A 19,526-nucleotide genomic window follows, 5' to 3' on the forward strand; every position below is an offset into this window, starting at 1 on the left:
TACGTAGCACCACTTGTCCACTTGTCCACTTGTCTTTGTCCACTTGTCCACTCGTCTTTGTCCACTTGGCTCTTTCCTGGGATATGAAACGTGTACCGGAGTGGAGGTTCTTGTCAAGACAGCAGCCCTCAACTTTGGGGTCCCTGTGTCTGGTTGATTTTTTCATTTTCCCAAGGTCAACGCCCATGTGTGGAAGTGCCCTATGCTCTGTGGTTCTGTGTTTTACATGGTTTGGGAAAGAGGATACACTTGTGAAGATTGGCTGTTGGCCATTGACATCCCGCCCATCAGCTTAACAAGGCTCCCTTGACTCCGTGGGCTGTCCTGCCTTTCTGGTTTTTAGACATTTTTCGCCTGGCCCTTTTGCCCCGGGGGGGGCGAGAGATTTCTTTGTAGTGCTGATTTGTTCTCCCAGGTTGCTTTGTTGGCCAAAAAGGGCGTATGCGTTTTTTCCTGAATATATTCAGGAAAAAAACGCATACGCCCTTTTTGGCCAACCGCATCATTGTCCACGTTCTGGCGCTTTTCATGTGCTATCGGGGCCATTCCGATGTACCCGTTGACATCCGTTTCCTGCAGTTCTGCCTTGCGTTCAGCGCCTCTTCGTAGCCTGACCTCAATATATTTTGGGGCGATAGTTATCGTTTAGAACTCTGCAGGTTTGGGAAGTGCAGTGCCCCTGAGCTCCATTTCCCAAGTCGCTTTTTTGTGAGTGGGACGCAACACGGCTGGATGGCTTCACGCCCTATTGTCGATCCGGGGTGGCAGGCTGAACCTCTGGTGAATTCTTCTTCGTGATGGGAAATGAGAGTGACATGTGCCCGACCAAACACCTCCAGCGAGTCTCTCATTGGTTCCCCCTCTTGCAGTTCATCCTGCGGACAAATTGCAGACGGTACGAAAGAGGCATGGAAAGGCGCCGAGTCTCCAAGTGGGGAGATTGTTAGTAAGGGGGCCTGAATGGAGAACACGAGCACCAGGAGATGAAAACTGAGGTGAGTTTCAGAAAGCTTTCCCGATCCCACGGTGTAGCATCCGCTGGGTTTCCAATGAGTGCTTTCGCTGTCGGAAGATTGCGTTGAACCTGGAGAGTTGGGACCCATGGAATGGGGAGCACGCAGGATTCCTTTCAAGGGTCTGCATTTGCTTTCCCAACCTCACCAATCGTCTCAGCCCCAAGAGTGTCCAGCCTTATGTCTTCTGCCGCTGGGGCTGTAGATGTGGTCAATCCTGGTTGCATGCCAGTCCCTGAACGCATTTTGGAAGAATTTCTCTCTGTTTTGCCCTGCTTGTTTCTTCTTTATGTTGGAAATGTATCCTCAGAATGGGTCTGAGCTGATTTTCCCTGCTGGTTTTAGGCCGCTTTACACACACTTGTTGCACTTACACAGAGATATCAAGACTTAGCTTTTAAGATGCTTACTAGTCGGATAGATACTTGTGCGATGAACAGGGTCTGGTGAGTCCAGTTGATTGAGCAAGGAGTAGGTCGTGTCCATTCCATATTCGGTTTTCGGAAGGGTATCTGTGCTCATTTCAAACTCGAGTTTTATGCGTCACCCCACCTCACCTTTCCCCTGAAGCAGGCATAAGTGTGTTTTCTAAAAGCGTGACTCTGTTCTGTTTGGGGATTCAGTGCATGGGGAGCGATTTTTACATTCCCTCGATAAGTGATATCATAAGTTTCTTTTTTTGTGGGACTTATTTCACTGAGGATGATCGTACCTAAATCCACTCAGGATGCTGCTACCAGCCTCATGACGTGGATTTCATGGCTGAGTGACACTCCATTGGACCTACGTAGCACCACTTGTCCACTTGTCCACTTGTCTTTGTCCACTTGTCCACTCGTCTTTGTCCACTTGGCTCTTTCCTGGGATATGAAACGTGTACCGGAGTGGAGGTTCTTGTCAAGACAGCAGCCCTCAACTTTGGGGTCCCTGTGTCTGGTTGATTTTTTCATTTTCCCAAGGTCAACGCCCATGTGTGGAAGTGCCCTATGCTCTGTGGTTCTGTGTTTTACATGGTTTGGGAAAGAGGATACACTTGTGAAGATTGGCTGTTGGCCATTGACATCCCGCCCATCAGCTTAACAAGGCTCCCTTGACTCCGTGGGCTGTCCTGCCTTTCTGGTTTTTAGACTTTTTTCGCCTGGCCCTTTTGCCCCGGGGGGGGCGAGAGATTTCTTTGTAGTGCTGATTTGCTCTCCCAGGTTGCTTGGTTGGCCAAAAAGGGCGTATGCGTTTTTTCCTGAATATATTCAGGAAAAAACGCATACGCCCTTTTTGGCCAACCGCATCATTGTCCACGTTCTGGCGCTTTTCATGTGCTATCGGGGCCATTCCGATGTACCCGTTGACATCCGTTTCCTGCAGTTCTGCCTTGCGTTCAGCGCCTCTTCGTAGCCTGACCTCAATATATTTTGGGGCGATAGTTATCGTTTAGAACTCTGCAGGTTTGGGAAGTGCAGTGCCCCTGAGCTCCATTTCCCAAGTCGCTTTTTTGTGAGTGGGACGCAACACGGCTGGATGGCTTCACGCCCTATTGTCGATCCGGGGTGGCAGGCTGAACCGCTGGTGAATTCTTCTTCGTGATGGGAAATGAGAGTGACATATGCCCGACCAAACACCTCCAGCGAGTCTCTCATTGGTTCCCCCTCTTGCAGTTCATCCTGCGGACAAATTGCAGACGGTACGAAAGAGGCTTGGAAAGGCGCCGAGTCTCCAAGTGGGGAGATTGTTAGTAAGGGGGCCTGAATGGAGAACACGAGCACCAGGAGATGAAAACTGAGGTGAGTTTCAGAAAGCTTTCCCGATCCCACGGTGTAGCATCCGCTGGGTTTCCAATGAGTGCTTTCGCTGTCGGAAGATTGCGTTGAACCTGGAGAGTTGGGACCCATGGAATGGGGAGCACGCAGGATTCCTTTCAAGGGTCTGCATTTGCTTTCCCAACCTCACCAATCGTCTCAGCCCCAAGAGTGTCCAGCCTTATGTCTTCTGCCGCTGGGGCTGTAGATGTGGTCAATCCTGGTTGCATGCCAGTCCCTGAACGCATTTTGGAAGAATTTCTCTCTGTTTTGCCCTGCTTGTTTCTTCTTTATGTTGGAAATGTATCCTCAGAATGGGTCTGAGCTGATTTTCCCTGCTGGTTTTAGGCCGCTTTACACACACTTGATGCACTTACACAGAGATATCAAGACTTAGCTTTTAAGATGCTTACTAGTCGGATAGATACTTGTGCGATGAACAGGGTCTGGTGAGTCCAGTTGATTGAGCAAGGAGTAGGTCGTGTCCATTCCATATTCGGTTTTCGGAAGGGTATCTGTGCTCATTTCAAACTCGAGTTTTATGCGTCACCCCACCTCACCTTTCCCCTGAAGCAGGCATAAGTGTGTTTTCTAAAAGCGTGACTCTGTTCTGTTTGGGGATTCAGTGCATGGGGAGCGATTTTTACATTCCCTCGATAAGTGATATCATAAGTTTCTTTTTTTGTGGGACTTATTTCACTGAGGATGATCGTACCTAAATCCACTCAGGATGCTGCTACCAGCCTCATGACGTGGATTTCATGGCTGAGTGACACTCCATTGGACCTACGTAGCACCACTTGTCCACTTGTCCACTTGTCTTTGTCCACTTGTCCACTCGTCTTTGTCCACTTGGCTCTTTCCTGGGATATGAAACGTGTACCGGAGTGGAGGTTCTTGTCAAGACAGCAGCCCTCAACTTTGGGGTCCCTGTGTCTGGTTGATTTTTTCATTTTCCCAAGGTCAACGCCCATGTGTGGAAGTGCCCTATGCTCTGTGGTTCTGTGTTTTACATGGTTTGGGAAAGAGGATACACTTGTGAAGATTGGCTGTTGGCCATTGACATCCCGCCCATCAGCTTAACAAGGCTCCCTTGACTCCGTGGGCTGTCCTGCCTTTCTGGTTTTTAGACTTTTTTCGCCTGGCCCTTTTGCCCCGGGGGGGGCGAGAGATTTCTTTGTAGTGCTGATTTGCTCTCCCAGGTTGCTTGGTTGGCCAAAAAGGGCGTATGCGTTTTTTCCTGAATATATTCAGGAAAAAACGCATACGCCCTTTTTGGCCAACCGCATCATTGTCCACGTTCTGGCGCTTTTCATGTGCTATCGGGGCCATTCCGATGTACCCGTTGACATCCGTTTCCTGCAGTTCTGCCTTGCGTTCAGCGCCTCTTCGTAGCCTGACCTCAATATATTTTGGGGCGATAGTTATCGTTTAGAACTCTGCAGGTTTGGGAAGTGCAGTGCCCCTGAGCTCCATTTCCCAAGTCGCTTTTTTGTGAGTGGGACGCAACACGGCTGGATGGCTTCACGCCCTATTGTCGATCCGGGGTGGCAGGCTGAACCGCTGGTGAATTCTTCTTCGTGATGGGAAATGAGAGTGACATATGCCCGACCAAACACCTCCAGCGAGTCTCTCATTGGTTCCCCCTCTTGCAGTTCATCCTGCGGACAAATTGCAGACGGTACGAAAGAGGCATGGAAAGGCGCCGAGTCTCCAAGTGGGGAGATTGTTAGTAAGGGGGCCTGAATGGAGAACACGAGCACCAGGAGATGAAAACTGAGGTGAGTTTCAGAAAGCTTTCCCGATCCCACGGTGTAGCATCCGCTGGGTTTCCAATGAGTGCTTTCGCTGTCGGAAGATTGCGTTGAACCTGGAGAGTTGGGACCCATGGAATGGGGAGCACGCAGGATTCCTTTCAAGGGTCTGCATTTGCTTTCCCAACCTCACCAATCGTCTCAGCCCCAAGAGTGTCCAGCCTTATGTCTTCTGCCGCTGGGGCTGTAGATGTGGTCAATCCTGGTTGCATGCCAGTCCCTGAACGCAGTTTGGAAGAATTTCTCTCTGTTTTGCCCTGCTTGTTTCTTCTTTATGTTGGAAATGTATCCTCAGAATGGGTCTGAGCTGATTTTCCCTGCTGGTTTTAGGCCGCTTTACACACACTTGATGCACTTACACAGAGATATCAAGACTTAGCTTTTAAGATGCTTACTAGTCGGATAGATACTTGTGCGATGAACAGGGTCTGGTGAGTCCAGTTGATTGAGCAAGGAGTAGGTCGTGTCCATTCCATATTCGGTTTTCGGAAGGGTATCTGTGCTCATTTCAAACTCGAGTTTTATGCGTCACCCCACCTCACCTTTCCCCTGAAGCAGGCATAAGTGTGTTTTCTAAAAGCGTGACTCTGTTCTGTTTGGGGATTCAGTGCAAGGGGAGCGATTTTTACATTCCCTCGATAAGTGATATCATAAGTTTCTTTTTTTGTGGGACTTATTTCACTGAGGATGATCGTACCTAAATCCACTCAGGATGCTGCTACCAGCCTCATGACGTGCATTTCATGGCTGAGTGACACTCCATTGGACCTACGTAGCACCACTTGTCAACTTGTCCACTTGTCTTTGTCCACTTGTCCACTTGGCTCTTTCCTGGGATATGAAACGTGTACCGGAGTGGAGGTTCTTGTCAAGACAGCAGCCCTGAACGTTGGGTCCCTGTGTCTGGTTGATTTTTTCATTTTCCCAAGGTCAACGCCCATGTGTGGAAGTGCCCTATGCTCTGTGGTTCTGTGTTTTACATGGTTTGGGAAAGAGGATACACTTGTGAAGATTGGCTGTTGGCCATTGACATCCCGCCCATCAGCTTAACAAGGCTCCCTTGACTCCGTGGGCTGTCCTGCCTTTCTGGTTTTTAGACTTTTTTCGCCTGGCCCTTTTGCCCCGGGGGGGGGCGAGAGATTTCTTTGTAGTGCTGATTTGCTCTCCCAGGTTGCTTGGTTGGCCAAAAAGGGCGTATGCGTTTTTTCCTGAATATATTCAGGAAAAAACGCATACGCCCTTTTTGGCCAACCGCATCATTGTCCACGTTCTGGCGCTTTTCATGTGCTATCGGGGCCATTCCGATGTACCCGTTGACATCCGTTTCCTGCAGTTCTGCCTTGCGTTCAGCGCCTCTTCGTAGCCTGACCTCAATATATTTTGGGGCGATAGTTATCGTTTAGAACTCTGCAGGTTTGGGAAGTGCAGTGCCCCTGAGCTCCATTTCCCAAGTCGCTTTTTTGTGAGTGGGACGCAACACGGCTGGATGGCTTCACGCCCTATTGTCGATCCGGGGTGGCAGGCTGAAGCTCTGGTGAATTCTTCTTCCTGATGGGAAATGAGAGTGACATGTGCCCGACCAAACACCTCCAGCGAGTCTCTCATTGGTTCCCCCTCTTGCAGTTCATCCTGCGGACAAATTGCAGACGGTACGAAAGAGGCATGGAAAGGCGCCGAGTCTCCAAGTGGGGAGATTGTTAGTAAGGGGGCCTGAATGGAGAACACGAGCACCAGGAGATGAAAACTGAGGTGAGTTTCAGAAAGCTTTCCCGATCCCACGGTGTAGCATCCGCTGGGTTTCCAATGAGTGCTTTCGCTGTCGGAAGATTGCGTTGAACCTGGAGAGTTGGGACCCATGGAATGGGGAGCACGCAGGATTCCTTTCAAGGGTCTGCATTTGCTTTCCCAACCTCACCAATCGTCTCAGTCCCAAGAGTGTCCAGCCTTATGTCTTCTGCCGCTGGGGCTGTAGATGTGGTCAATCCTGGTTGCATGCCAGTCCCTGAACGCATTTTGAAAGAATTTCTCTCTGTTTTGCCCTGCTTGTTTCTTCTTTATGTTGGAAATGTATCCTCAGAATGGGTCTGAGCTGATTTTCCCTGCTGGTTTTAGGCCGCTTTACACACACTTGATGCACTTACACAGAGATATCAAGACTTAGCTTTTAAGATGCTTACTAGTCGGATAGATACTTGTGCGATGAACAGGGTCTGGTGAGTCCAGTTGATTGAGCAAGGAGTAGGTCGTGTCCATTCCATATTCGGTTTTCGGAAGGGTATCTGTGCTCATTTCAAACTCGAGTTTTATGCGTCACCCCACCTCACCTTTCCCCTGAAGCAGGCATAAGTGTGTTTTCTAAAAGCGTGACTCTGTTCTGTTTGGGGATTCAGTGCATGGGGAGCGATTTTTACATTCCCTCGATAAGTGATATCATAAGTTTCTTTTTTTGTGGGACTTATTTCACTGAGGATGATCGTACCTAAATCCACTCAGGATGCTGCTACCAGCCTCATGACGTGGATTTCATGGCTGAGTGACACTCCATTGGACCTACGTAGCACCACTTGTCCACTTGTCCACTTGTCTTTGTCCACTTGTCCACTCGTCTTTGTCCACTTGGCTCTTTCCTGGGATATGAAACGTGTACCGGAGTGGAGGTTCTTGTCAAGACAGCAGCCCTCAACTTTGGGGTCCCTGTGTCTGGTTGATTTTTTCATTTTCCCAAGGTCAACGCCCATGTGTGGAAGTGCCCTATGCTCTGTGGTTCTGTGTTTTACATGGTTTGGGAAAGAGGATACACTTGTGAAGATTGGCTGTTGGCCATTGACATCCCGCCCATCAGCTTAACAAGGCTCCCTTGACTCCGTGGGCTGTCCTGCCTTTCTGGTTTTTAGACATTTTTCGCCTGGCCCTTTTGCCCCGGGGGGGGCGAGAGATTTCTTTGTAGTGCTGATTTGTTCTCCCAGGTTGCTTTGTTGGCCAAAAAGGGCGTATGCGTTTTTTCCTGAATATATTCAGGAAAAAAACGCATACGCCCTTTTTGGCCAACCGCATCATTGTCCACGTTCTGGCGCTTTTCATGTGCTATCGGGGCCATTCCGATGTACCCGTTGACATCCGTTTCCTGCAGTTCTGCCTTGCGTTCAGCGCCTCTTCGTAGCCTGACCTCAATATATTTTGGGGCGATAGTTATCGTTTAGAACTCTGCAGGTTTGGGAAGTGCAGTGCCCCTGAGCTCCATTTCCCAAGTCGCTTTTTTGTGAGTGGGACGCAACACGGCTGGATGGCTTCACGCCCTATTGTCGATCCGGGGTGGCAGGCTGAACCTCTGGTGAATTCTTCTTCGTGATGGGAAATGAGAGTGACATGTGCCCGACCAAACACCTCCAGCGAGTCTCTCATTGGTTCCCCCTCTTGCAGTTCATCCTGCGGACAAATTGCAGACGGTACGAAAGAGGCATGGAAAGGCGCCGAGTCTCCAAGTGGGGAGATTGTTAGTAAGGGGGCCTGAATGGAGAACACGAGCACCAGGAGATGAAAACTGAGGTGAGTTTCAGAAAGCTTTCCCGATCCCACGGTGTAGCATCCGCTGGGTTTCCAATGAGTGCTTTCGCTGTCGGAAGATTGCGTTGAACCTGGAGAGTTGGGACCCATGGAATGGGGAGCACGCAGGATTCCTTTCAAGGGTCTGCATTTGCTTTCCCAACCTCACCAATCGTCTCAGCCCCAAGAGTGTCCAGCCTTATGTCTTCTGCCGCTGGGGCTGTAGATGTGGTCAATCCTGGTTGCATGCCAGTCCCTGAACGCATTTTGGAAGAATTTCTCTCTGTTTTGCCCTGCTTGTTTCTTCTTTATGTTGGAAATGTATCCTCAGAATGGGTCTGAGCTGATTTTCCCTGCTGGTTTTAGGCCGCTTTACACACACTTGTTGCACTTACACAGAGATATCAAGACTTAGCTTTTAAGATGCTTACTAGTCGGATAGATACTTGTGCGATGAACAGGGTCTGGTGAGTCCAGTTGATTGAGCAAGGAGTAGGTCGTGTCCATTCCATATTCGGTTTTCGGAAGGGTATCTGTGCTCATTTCAAACTCGAGTTTTATGCGTCACCCCACCTCACCTTTCCCCTGAAGCAGGCATAAGTGTGTTTTCTAAAAGCGTGACTCTGTTCTGTTTGGGGATTCAGTGCATGGGGAGCGATTTTTACATTCCCTCGATAAGTGATATCATAAGTTTCTTTTTTTGTGGGACTTATTTCACTGAGGATGATCGTACCTAAATCCACTCAGGATGCTGCTACCAGCCTCATGACGTGGATTTCATGGCTGAGTGACACTCCATTGGACCTACGTAGCACCACTTGTCCACTTGTCCACTTGTCTTTGTCCACTTGTCCACTCGTCTTTGTCCACTTGGCTCTTTCCTGGGATATGAAACGTGTACCGGAGTGGAGGTTCTTGTCAAGACAGCAGCCCTCAACTTTGGGGTCCCTGTGTCTGGTTGATTTTTTCATTTTCCCAAGGTCAACGCCCATGTGTGGAAGTGCCCTATGCTCTGTGGTTCTGTGTTTTACATGGTTTGGGAAAGAGGATACACTTGTGAAGATTGGCTGTTGGCCATTGACATCCCGCCCATCAGCTTAACAAGGCTCCCTTGACTCCGTGGGCTGTCCTGCCTTTCTGGTTTTTAGACTTTTTTCGCCTGGCCCTTTTGCCCCGGGGGGGGGCGAGAGATTTCTTTGTAGTGCTGATTTGCTCTCCCAGGTTGCTTGGTTGGCCAAAAAGGGCGTATGCGTTTTTTCCTGAATATATTCAGGAAAAAACGCATACGCCCTTTTTGGCCAACCGCATCATTGTCCACGTTCTGGCGCTTTTCATGTGCTATCGGGGCCATTCCGATGTACCCGTTGACATCCGTTTCCTGCAGTTCTGCCTTGCGTTCAGCGCCTCTTCGTAGCCTGACCTCAATATATTTTGGGGCGATAGTTATCGTTTAGAACTCTGCAGGTTTGGGAAGTGCAGTGCCCCTGAGCTCCATTTCCCAAGTCGCTTTTTTGTGAGTGGGACGCAACACGGCTGGATGGCTTCACGCCCTATTGTCGATCCGGGGTGGCAGGCTGAACCTCTGGTGAATTCTTCTTCGTGATGGGAAATGAGAGTGACATGTGCCCGACCAAACACCTCCAGCGAGTCTCTCATTGGTTCCCCCTCTTGCAGTTCATCCTGCGGACAAATTGCAGACGGTACGAAAGAGGCATGGAAAGGCGCCGAGTCTCCAAGTGGGGAGATTGTTAGTAAGGGGGCCTGAATGGAGAACACGAGCACCAGGAGATGAAAACTGAGGTGAGTTTCAGAAAGCTTTCCCGATCCCACGGTGTAGCAACCGCTGGGTTTCCAATGAGTGCTTTCGCTGTCGGAAGATTGCGTTGAACCTGGAGAGTTGGGACCCATGGAATGGGGAGCACGCAGGATTCCTTTCAAGGGTCTGCATTTGCTTTCCCAACCTCACCAATCGTCTCAGCCCCAAGAGTGTCCAGCCTTATGTCTTCTGCCGCTGGGGCTGTAGATGTGGTCAATCCTGGTTGCATGCCAGTCCCTGAACGCATTTTGGAAGAATTTCTCTCTGTTTTGCCCTGCTTGTTTCTTCTTTATGTTGGAAATGTATCCTCAGAATGGGTCTGAGCTGATTTTCCCTGCTGGTTTTAGGCCGCTTTACACACACTTGATGCACTTACACAGAGATATCAAGACTTAGCTTTGAAGATGCTTACTAGTCGGATAGATACTTGTGCGATGAACAGGGTCTGGTGAGTCCAGTTGATTGAGCAAGGAGTAGGTCGTGTCCATTCCATATTCGGTTTTCGGAAGGGTATCTGTGCTCATTTCAAACTCGAGTTTTATGCGTCACCCCACCTCACCTTTCCCCTGAAGCAGGCATAAGTGTGTTTTCTAAAAGCGTGACTCTGTTCTGTTTGGGGATTCAGTGCAAGGGGAGCGATTTTTACATTCCCTCGATAAGTGATATCATAAGTTTCTTTTTTTGTGGGACTTATTTCACTGAGGATGATCGTACCTAAATCCACTCAGGATGCTGCTACCAGCCTCATGACGTGCATTTCATGGCTGAGTGACACTCCATTGGACCTACGTAGCACCACTTGTCAACTTGTCCACTTGTCTTTGTCCACTTGTCCACTTGGCTCTTTCCTGGGATATGAAACGTGTACCGGAGTGGAGGTTCTTGTCAAGACAGCAGCCCTGAAAGTTGGGTCCCTGTGTCTGGTTGATTTTTTCATTTTCCCAAGGTCAACGCCCATGTGTGGAAGTGCCCTATGCTCTGTGGTTCTGTGTTTTACATGGTTTGGGAAAGAGGATACACTTGTGAAGATTGGCTGTTGGCCATTGACATCCCGCCCATCAGCTTAACAAGGCTCCCTTGACTCCGTGGGCTGTCCTGCCTTTCTGGTTTTTAGACTTTTTTCGCCTGGCCCTTTTGCCCCGGGGGGGGGCGAGAGATTTCTTTGTAGTGCTGATTTGCTCTCCCAGGTTGCTTGGTTGGCCAAAAAGGGCGTATGCGTTTTTTCCTGAATATATTCAGGAAAAAACGCATACGCCCTTTTTGGCCAACCGCATCATTGTCCACGTTCTGGCGCTTTTCATGTGCTATCGGGGCCATTCCGATGTACCCGTTGACATCCGTTTCCTGCAGTTCTGCCTTGCGTTCAGCGCCTCTTCGTAGCCTGACCTCAATATATTTTGGGGCGATAGTTATCGTTTAGAACTCTGCAGGTTTGGGAAGTGCAGTGCCCCTGAGCTCCATTTCCCAAGTCGCTTTTTTGTGAGTGGGACGCAACACGGCTGGATGGCTTCACGCCCTATTGTCGATCCGGGGTGGCAGGCTGAACCTCTGGTGAATTCATCTTCGTGATGGGAAATGAGAGTGACATGTGCCCGACCAAACACCTCCAGCGAGTCTCTCATTGGTTCCCCCTCTTGCAGTTCATCCTGCGGACAAATTGCAGACGGTACGAAAGAGGCATGGAAAGGCGCCGAGTCTCCAAGTGGGGAGATTGTTAGTAAGGGGGCCTGAATGGAGAACACGAGCACCAGGAGATGAAAACTGAGGTGAGTTTCAGAAAGCTTTCCCGATCCCACGGTGTAGCAACCGCTGGGTTTCCAATGAGTGCTTTCGCTGTCGGAAGATTGCGTTGAACCTGGAGAGTTGGGACCCATGGAATGGGGAGCACGCAGGATTCCTTTCAAGGGTCTGCATTTGCTTTCCCAACCTCACCAATCGTCTCAGCCCCAAGAGTGTCCAGCCTTATGTCTTCTGCCGCTGGGGCTGTAGATGTGGTCAATCCTGGTTGCATGCCAGTCCCTGAACGCATTTTGGAAGAATTTCTCTCTGTTTTGCCCTGCTTGTTTCTTCTTTATGTTGGAAATGTATCCTCAGAATGGGTCTGAGCTGATTTTCCCTGCTGGTTTTAGGCCGCTTTACACACACTTGTTGCACTTACACAGAGATATCAAGACTTAGCTTTTAAGATGCTTACTAGTCGGATAGATACTTGTGCGATGAACAGGGTCTGGTGAGTCCAGTTGATTGAGCAAGGAGTAGGTCGTGTCCATTCCATATTCGGTTTTCGGAAGGGTATCTGTGCTCATTTCAAACTCGAGTTTTATGCGTCACCCCACCTCACCTTTCCCCTGAAGCAGGCATAAGTGTGTTTTCTAAAAGCGTGACTCTGTTCTGTTTGGGGATTCAGTGCATGGGGAGCGATTTTTACATTCCCTCGATAAGTGATATCATAAGTTTCTTTTTTTGTGGGACTTATTTCACTGAGGATGATCGTACCTAAATCCACTCAGGATGCTGCTACCAGCCTCATGACGTGCATTTCATGGCTGAGTGACACTCCATTGGACCTACGTAGCACCACTTGTCCACTTGTCCACTTGTCTTTGTCCACTTGTCCACTCGTCTTTGTCCACTTGGCTCTTTCCTGGGATATGAAACGTGTACCGGAGTGGAGGTTCTTGTCAAGACAGCAGCCCTCAACTTTGGGGTCCCTGTGTCTGGTTGATTTTTTCATTTTCCCAAGGTCAACGCCCATGTGTGGAAGTGCCCTATGCTCTGTGGTTCTGTGTTTTACATGGTTTGGGAAAGAGGATACACTTGTGAAGATTGGCTGTTGGCCATTGACATCCCGCCCATCAGCTTAACAAGGCTCCCTTGACTCCGTGGGCTGTCCTGCCTTTCTGGTTTTTAGACTTTTTTCGCCTGGCCCTTTTGCCCCGGGGGGGGCGAGAGATTTCTTTGTAGTGCTGATTTGCTCTCCCAGGTTGCTTGGTTGGCCAAAAAGGGCGTATGCGTTTTTTCCTGAATATATTCAGGAAAAAACGCATACGCCCTTTTTGGCCAACCGCATCATTGTCCACGTTCTGGCGCTTTTCATGTGCTATCGGGGCCATTCCGATGTACCCGTTGACATCCGTTTCCTGCAGTTCTGCCTTGCGTTCAGCGCCTCTTCGTAGCCTGACCTCAATATATTTTGGGGCGATAGTTATCGTTTAGAACTCTGCAGGTTTGGGAAGTGCAGTGCCCCTGAGCTCCATTTCCCAAGTCGCTTTTTTGTGAGTGGGACGCAACACGGCTGGATGGCTTCACGCCCTATTGTCGATCCGGGGTGGCAGGCTGAACCTCTGGTGAATTCATCTTCGTGATGGGAAATGAGAGTGACATGTGCCCGACCAAACACCTCCAGCGAGTCTCTCATTGGTTCCCCCTCTTGCAGTTCATCCTGCGGACAAATTGCAGACGGTACGAAAGAGGCATGGAAAGGCGCCGAGTCTCCAAGTGGGGAGATTGTTAGTAAGGGGGCCTGAATGGAGAACACGAGCACCAGGAGATGAAAACTGAGGTGAGTTTCAGAAAGCTTTCCCGATCCCACGGTGTAGCAACCGCTGGGTTTCCAATGAGTGCTTTCGCTGTCGGAAGATTGCGTTGAACCTGGAGAGTTGGGACCCATGGAATGGGGAGCACGCAGGATTCCTTTCAAGGGTCTGCATTTGCTTTCCCAACCTCACCAATCGTCTCAGCCCCAAGAGTGTCCAGCCTTATGTCTTCTGCCGCTGGGGCTGTAGATGTGGTCAATCCTGGTTGCATGCCAGTCCCTGAACGCATTTTGGAAGAATTTCTCTCTGTTTTGCCCTGCTTGTTTCTTCTTTATGTTGGAAATGTATCCTCAGAATGGGTCTGAGCTGATTTTCCCTGCTGGTTTTAGGCCGCTTTACACACACTTGATGCACTTACACAGAGATATCAAGACTTAGCTTTTAAGATGCTTACTAGTCGGATAGATACTTGTGCGATGAACAGGGTCTGGTGAGTCCAGTTGATTGAGCAAGGAGTAGGTCGTGTCCATTCCATATTCGGTTTTCGGAAGGGTATCTGTGCTCATTTCAAACTCGAGTTTTATGCGTCACCCCACCTCACCTTTCCCCTGAAGCAGGCATAAGTGTGTTTTCTAAAAGCGTGACTCTGTTCTGTTTGGGGATTCAGTGCATGGGGAGCGATTTTTACATTCCCTCGATAAGTGATATCATAAGTTTCTTTTTTTGTGGGACTTATTTCACTGAGGATGATCGTACCTAAATCCACTCAGGATGCTGCTACCAGCCTCATGACGTGGATTTCATGGCTGAGTGACACTCCATTGGACCTACGTAGCACCACTTGTCCACTTGTCCACTTGTCTTTGTCCACTTGTCCACTCGTCTTTGTCCACTTGGCTCTTTCCTGGGATATGAAACGTGTACCGGAGTGGAGGTTCTTGTCAAGACAGCAGCCCTCAACTTTGGGGTCCCTGTGTCTGGTTGATTTTTTCATTTTCCCAAGGTCAACGCCCATGTGTGGAAGTGCCCTATGCTCTGTGGTTCTGTGTTTTACATGGTTTGGGAAAGAGGATACACTTGTGAAGATTGGCTGTTGGCCATTGACATCCCGCCCATCAGCTTAACAAGGCTCCCTTGACTCCGTGGGCTGTCCTGCCTTTCTGGTTTTTAGACTTTTTTCGCCTGGCCCTTTTGCCCCGGGGGGGGCGAGAGATTTCTTTGTAGTGCTGATTTGTTCTCCCAGGTTGCTTGGTTGGCCAAAAAGGGCGTATGCGTTTTTTCCTGAATATATTCAGGAAAAAACGCATACGCCCTTTTTGGCCAACCGCATCATTGTCCACGTTCTGGCGCTTTTCATGTGCTATCGGGGCCATTCCGATGTACCCGTTGACATCCGTTTCCTGCAGTTCTGCCTTGCGTTCAGCGCCTCTTCGTAGCCTGACCTCAATATATTTTGGGCCGATAGTTATTGTTTAGAACTCTGCAGGTTTGGGAAGTGCAGTGCCCCTGAGCTCCATTTCCCAAGTCGCTTTTTTGTGAGTGGGACGCAACACGGCTGGATGGCTTCACGCCCTATTGTCGATCCGGGGTGGCAGGCTGAACCGCTGGTGAATTCTTCTTCGTGATGGGAAATGAGAGTGACATGTGCCCGACCAAACACCTCCAGCGAGTCTCTCATTGGTTCCCCCTCTTGCAGTTCATCCTGCGGACAAATTGCAGACGGTACGAAAGAGGCATGGAAAGGCGCCGAGTCTCCAAGTGGGGAGATTGTTAGTAAGGGGGCCTGAATGGAGAACACGAGCACCAGGAGATGAAAACTGAGGTGAGTTTCAGAAAGCTTTCCCGATCCCACGGTGTAGCAACCGCTGGGTTTCCAATGAGTGCTTTCGCTGTCGGAAGATTGCGTTGAACCTGGAGAGTTGGGACCCATGGAATGGGGAGCACGCAGGATTCCTTTCAAGGGTCTGCATTTGCTTTCCCAACCTCACCAATCGTCTCAGCCCCAAGAGTGTCCAGCCTTATGTCTTCTGCCGCTGGGGCTGTAGATGTGGTCAATCCTGGTTGCATGCCAGTCCCTGAACGCATTTTGGAAGAATTTCTCTCTGTTTTGCCCTGCTTGTTTCTTCTTTATGTTGGAAATGTATCCTCAGAATGGGTCTGAGCTGATTTTCCCTGCTGGTTTTAGGCCGCTTTACACACACTTGATGCACTTACACAGAGATATCAAGACTTAGCTTTTAAGATGCTTACTAGTCGGATAGATACTTGTGCGATGAACAGGGTCTGGTGAGTCCAGTTGATTGAGCAAGGAGTAGGTCGTGTCCATTCCATATTCGGTTTTCGGAAGGGTATCTGTGCTCATTTCAAACTCGAGTTTTATGCGTCACCCCACCTCACCTTTCCCCTGAAGCAGGCATAAGTGTGTTTTCTAAAAGCGTGACTCTGTTCTGTTTGGGGATTCAGTGCATGGGGAGCGATTTTTACATTCCCTCGGTAAGTGATATCATAAGTTTCTTTTTTTGTGGGACTTATTTCACTGAGGATGATCGTACCTAAATCCACTCAGGATGCTGCTACCAGCCTCATGACGTGGATTTCATGGCTGAGTGACACTCCATTGGACCTACGTAGCACCACTTGTCAACTTGTCCACTTGTCTTTGTCCACTTGTCCACTTGGCTCTTTCCTGGGATATGAAACGTGTACCGGAGTGGAGGTTCTTGTCAAGACAGCAGCCCTGAACGTTGGGTCCCTGTGTCTGGTTGATTTTTTCATTTTCCCAAGGTCAACGCCCATGTGTGGAAGTGCCCTATGCTCTGTGGTTCTGTGTTTTACATGGTTTGGGAAAGAGGATACACTTGTGAAGATTGGCTGTTGGCCATTGACATCCCGCCCATCAGCTTAACAAGGCTCCCTTGACTCCGTGGGCTGTCCTGCCTTTCTGGTTTTTAGACTTTTTTCGCCTGGCCCTTTTGCCCCGGGGGGGGCGAGAGATTTCTTTGTAGTGCTGATTTGCTCTCCCAGGTTGCTTGGTTGGCCAAAAAGGGCGTATGCGTTTTTTCCTGAATATATTCAGGAAAAAACGCATACGCCCTTTTTGGCCAACCGCATCATTGTCCACGTTCTGGCGCTTTTCATGTGCTATCGGGGCCATTCCGATGTACCCGTTGACATCCGTTTCCTGCAGTTCTGCCTTGCGTTCAGCGCCTCTTCGTAGCCTGACCTCAATATATTTTGGGGCGATAGTTATCGTTTAGAACTCTGCAGGTTTGGGAAGTGCAGTGCCCCTGAGCTCCATTTCCCAAGTCGCTTTTTTGTGAGTGGGACGCAACACGGCTGGATGGCTTCACGCCCTATTGTCGATCCGGGGTGGCAGGCTGAACCGCTGGTGAATTCTTCTTCGTGATGGGAAATGAGAGTGACATGTGCCCGACCAAACACCTCCAGCGAGTCTCTCATTGGTTCCCCCTCTTGCAGTTCATCCTGCGGACAAATTGCAGACGGTACGAAAGAGGCATGGAAAGGCGCCGAGTCTCCAAGTGGGGAGATTGTTAGTAAGGGGGCCTGAATGGAGAACACGAGCACCAGGAGATGAAAACTGAGGTGAGTTTCAGAAAGCTTTCCCGATCCCACGGTGTAGCATCCGCTGGGTTTCCAATGAGTGCTTTCGCTGTCGGAAGATTGCGTTGAACCTGGAGAGTTGGGACCCATGGAATGGGGAGCACGCAGGATTCCTTTCAAGGGTCTGCATTTGCTTTCCCAACCTCACCAATCGTCTCAGCCCCAAGAGTGTCCAGCCTTATGTCTTCTGCCGCTGGGGCTGTAGATGTGGTCAATCCTGGTTGCATGCCAGTCCCTGAACGCATTTTGGAAGAATTTCTCTCTGTTTTGCCCTGCTTGTTTCTTCTTTATGTTGGAAATGTATCCTCAGAATGGGTCTGAGCTGATTTTCCCTGCTGGTTTTAGGCCGCTTTACACACACTTGTTGCACTTACACAGAGATATCAAGACTTAGCTTTTAAGATGCTTACTAGTCGGATAGATACTTGTGCGATGAACAGGGTCTGGTGAGTCCAGTTGATTGAGCAAGGAGTAGGTCGTGTCCATTCCATATTCGGTTTTCGGAAGGGTATCTGTGCTCATTTCAAACTCGAGTTTTATGCGTCACCCCACCTCACCTTTCCCCTGAAGCAGGCATAAGTGTGTTTTCTAAAAGCGTGACTCTGTTCTGTTTGGGGATTCAGTGCATGGGGAGCGATTTTTACATTCCCTCGATAAGTGATATCATAAGTTTCTTTTTTTGTGGGACTTATTTCACTGAGGATGATCGTACCTAAATCCACTCAGGATGCTGCTACCAGCCTCATGACGTGGATTTCATGGCTGAGTGACACTCCATTGGACCTACGTAGCACCACTTGTCCACTTGTCCACTTGTCTTTGTCCACTTGTCCACTCGTCTTTGTCCACTTGGCTCTTTCCTGGGATATGAAACGTGTACCGGAGTGGAGGTTCTTGTCAAGACAGCAGCCCTCAACTTTGGGGTCCCTGTGTCTGGTTGATTTTTTCATTTTCCCAAGGTCAACGCCCATGTGTGGAAGTGCCCTATGCTCTGTGGTTCTGTGTTTTACATGGTTTGGGAAAGAGGATACACTTGTGAAGATTGGCTGTTGGCCATTGACATCCCGCCCATCAGCTTAACAAGGCTCCCTTGACTCCGTGGGCTGTCCTGCCTTTCTGGTTTTTAGACTTTTTTCGCCTGGCCCTTTTGCCCCGGGGGTGGGGCGAGAGATTTCTTTGTAGTGCTGATTTGCTCTCCCAGGTTGCTTGGTTGGCCAAAAAGGGCGTATGCGTTTTTTCCTGAATATATTCAGGAAAAAACGCATACGCCCTTTTTGGCCAACCGCATCATTGTCCACGTTCTGGCGCTTTTCATGTGCTATCGGGGCCATTCCGATGTACCCGTTGACATCCGTTTCCTGCAGTTCTGCCTTGCGTTCAGCGCCTCTTCGTAGCCTGACCTCAATATATTTTGGGGCGATAGTTATCGTTTAGAACTCTGCAGGTTTGGGAAGTGCAGTGCCCCTGAGCTCCATTTCCCAAGTCGCTTTTTTGTGAGTGGGACGCAACACGGCTGGATGGCTTCACGCCCTATTGTCGATCCGGGGTGGCAGGCTGAACCGCTGGTGAATTCTTCTTCGTGATGGGAAATGAGAGTGACATGTGCCCGACCAAACACCTCCAGCGAGTCTCTCATTGGTTCCCCCTCTTGCAGTTCATCCTGCGGACAAATTGCAGACGGTACGAAAGAGGCATGGAAAGGCGCCGAGTCTCCAAGTGGGGAGATTGTTAGTAAGGGGGCCTGAATGGAGAACACGAGCACCAGGAGATGAAAACTGAGGTGAGTTTCAGAAAGCTTTCCCGATCCCACGGTGTAGCAACCGCTGGGTTTCCAATGAGTGCTTTCGCTGTCGGAAGATTGCGTTGAACCTGGAGAGTTGGGACCCATGGAATGGGGAGCACGCAGGATTCCTTTCAAGGGTCTGCATTTGCTTTCCCAACCTCACCAATCGTCTCAGCCCCAAGAGTGTCCAGCCTTATGTCTTCTGCCGCTGGGGCTGTAGATGTGGTCAATCCTGGTTGCATGCCAGTCCCTGTACGCATTTTGGAAGAATTCCTCTGTTTTTCCCTGCTTGTTTCTTCTTTGTGTTGGAAATGTATCCTCAGAATGGGTCTGAGTTGATTTTCCCTGCTGTTTTTAGGCCGCTTTACACACACTTGATGCACTTACAGAGAGATATCAAGACTTAGCTTTTAAGATGCTTACTAGTCGGATAGATACTTGTGCGATGAACAGGGTCTGGTGAGTCCAGTTGATTGAGCAAGGAGTAGGTCGTGTCCATTCCATATTCGGTTTTCGGAAGGGTATCTGTGCTCATTTCAAACTCGAGTTTTATGCGTCACCCCACCTCACCTTTCCCCTGAAGCAGGCATAAGTGTGTTTTCTAAAA

Source organism: Kogia breviceps, chromosome 4 (genome assembly GCF_026419965.1).
Source record: "Kogia breviceps isolate mKogBre1 chromosome 4, mKogBre1 haplotype 1, whole genome shotgun sequence".
Taxonomy (NCBI): Eukaryota; Metazoa; Chordata; class Mammalia; order Artiodactyla; family Physeteridae; genus Kogia; species Kogia breviceps.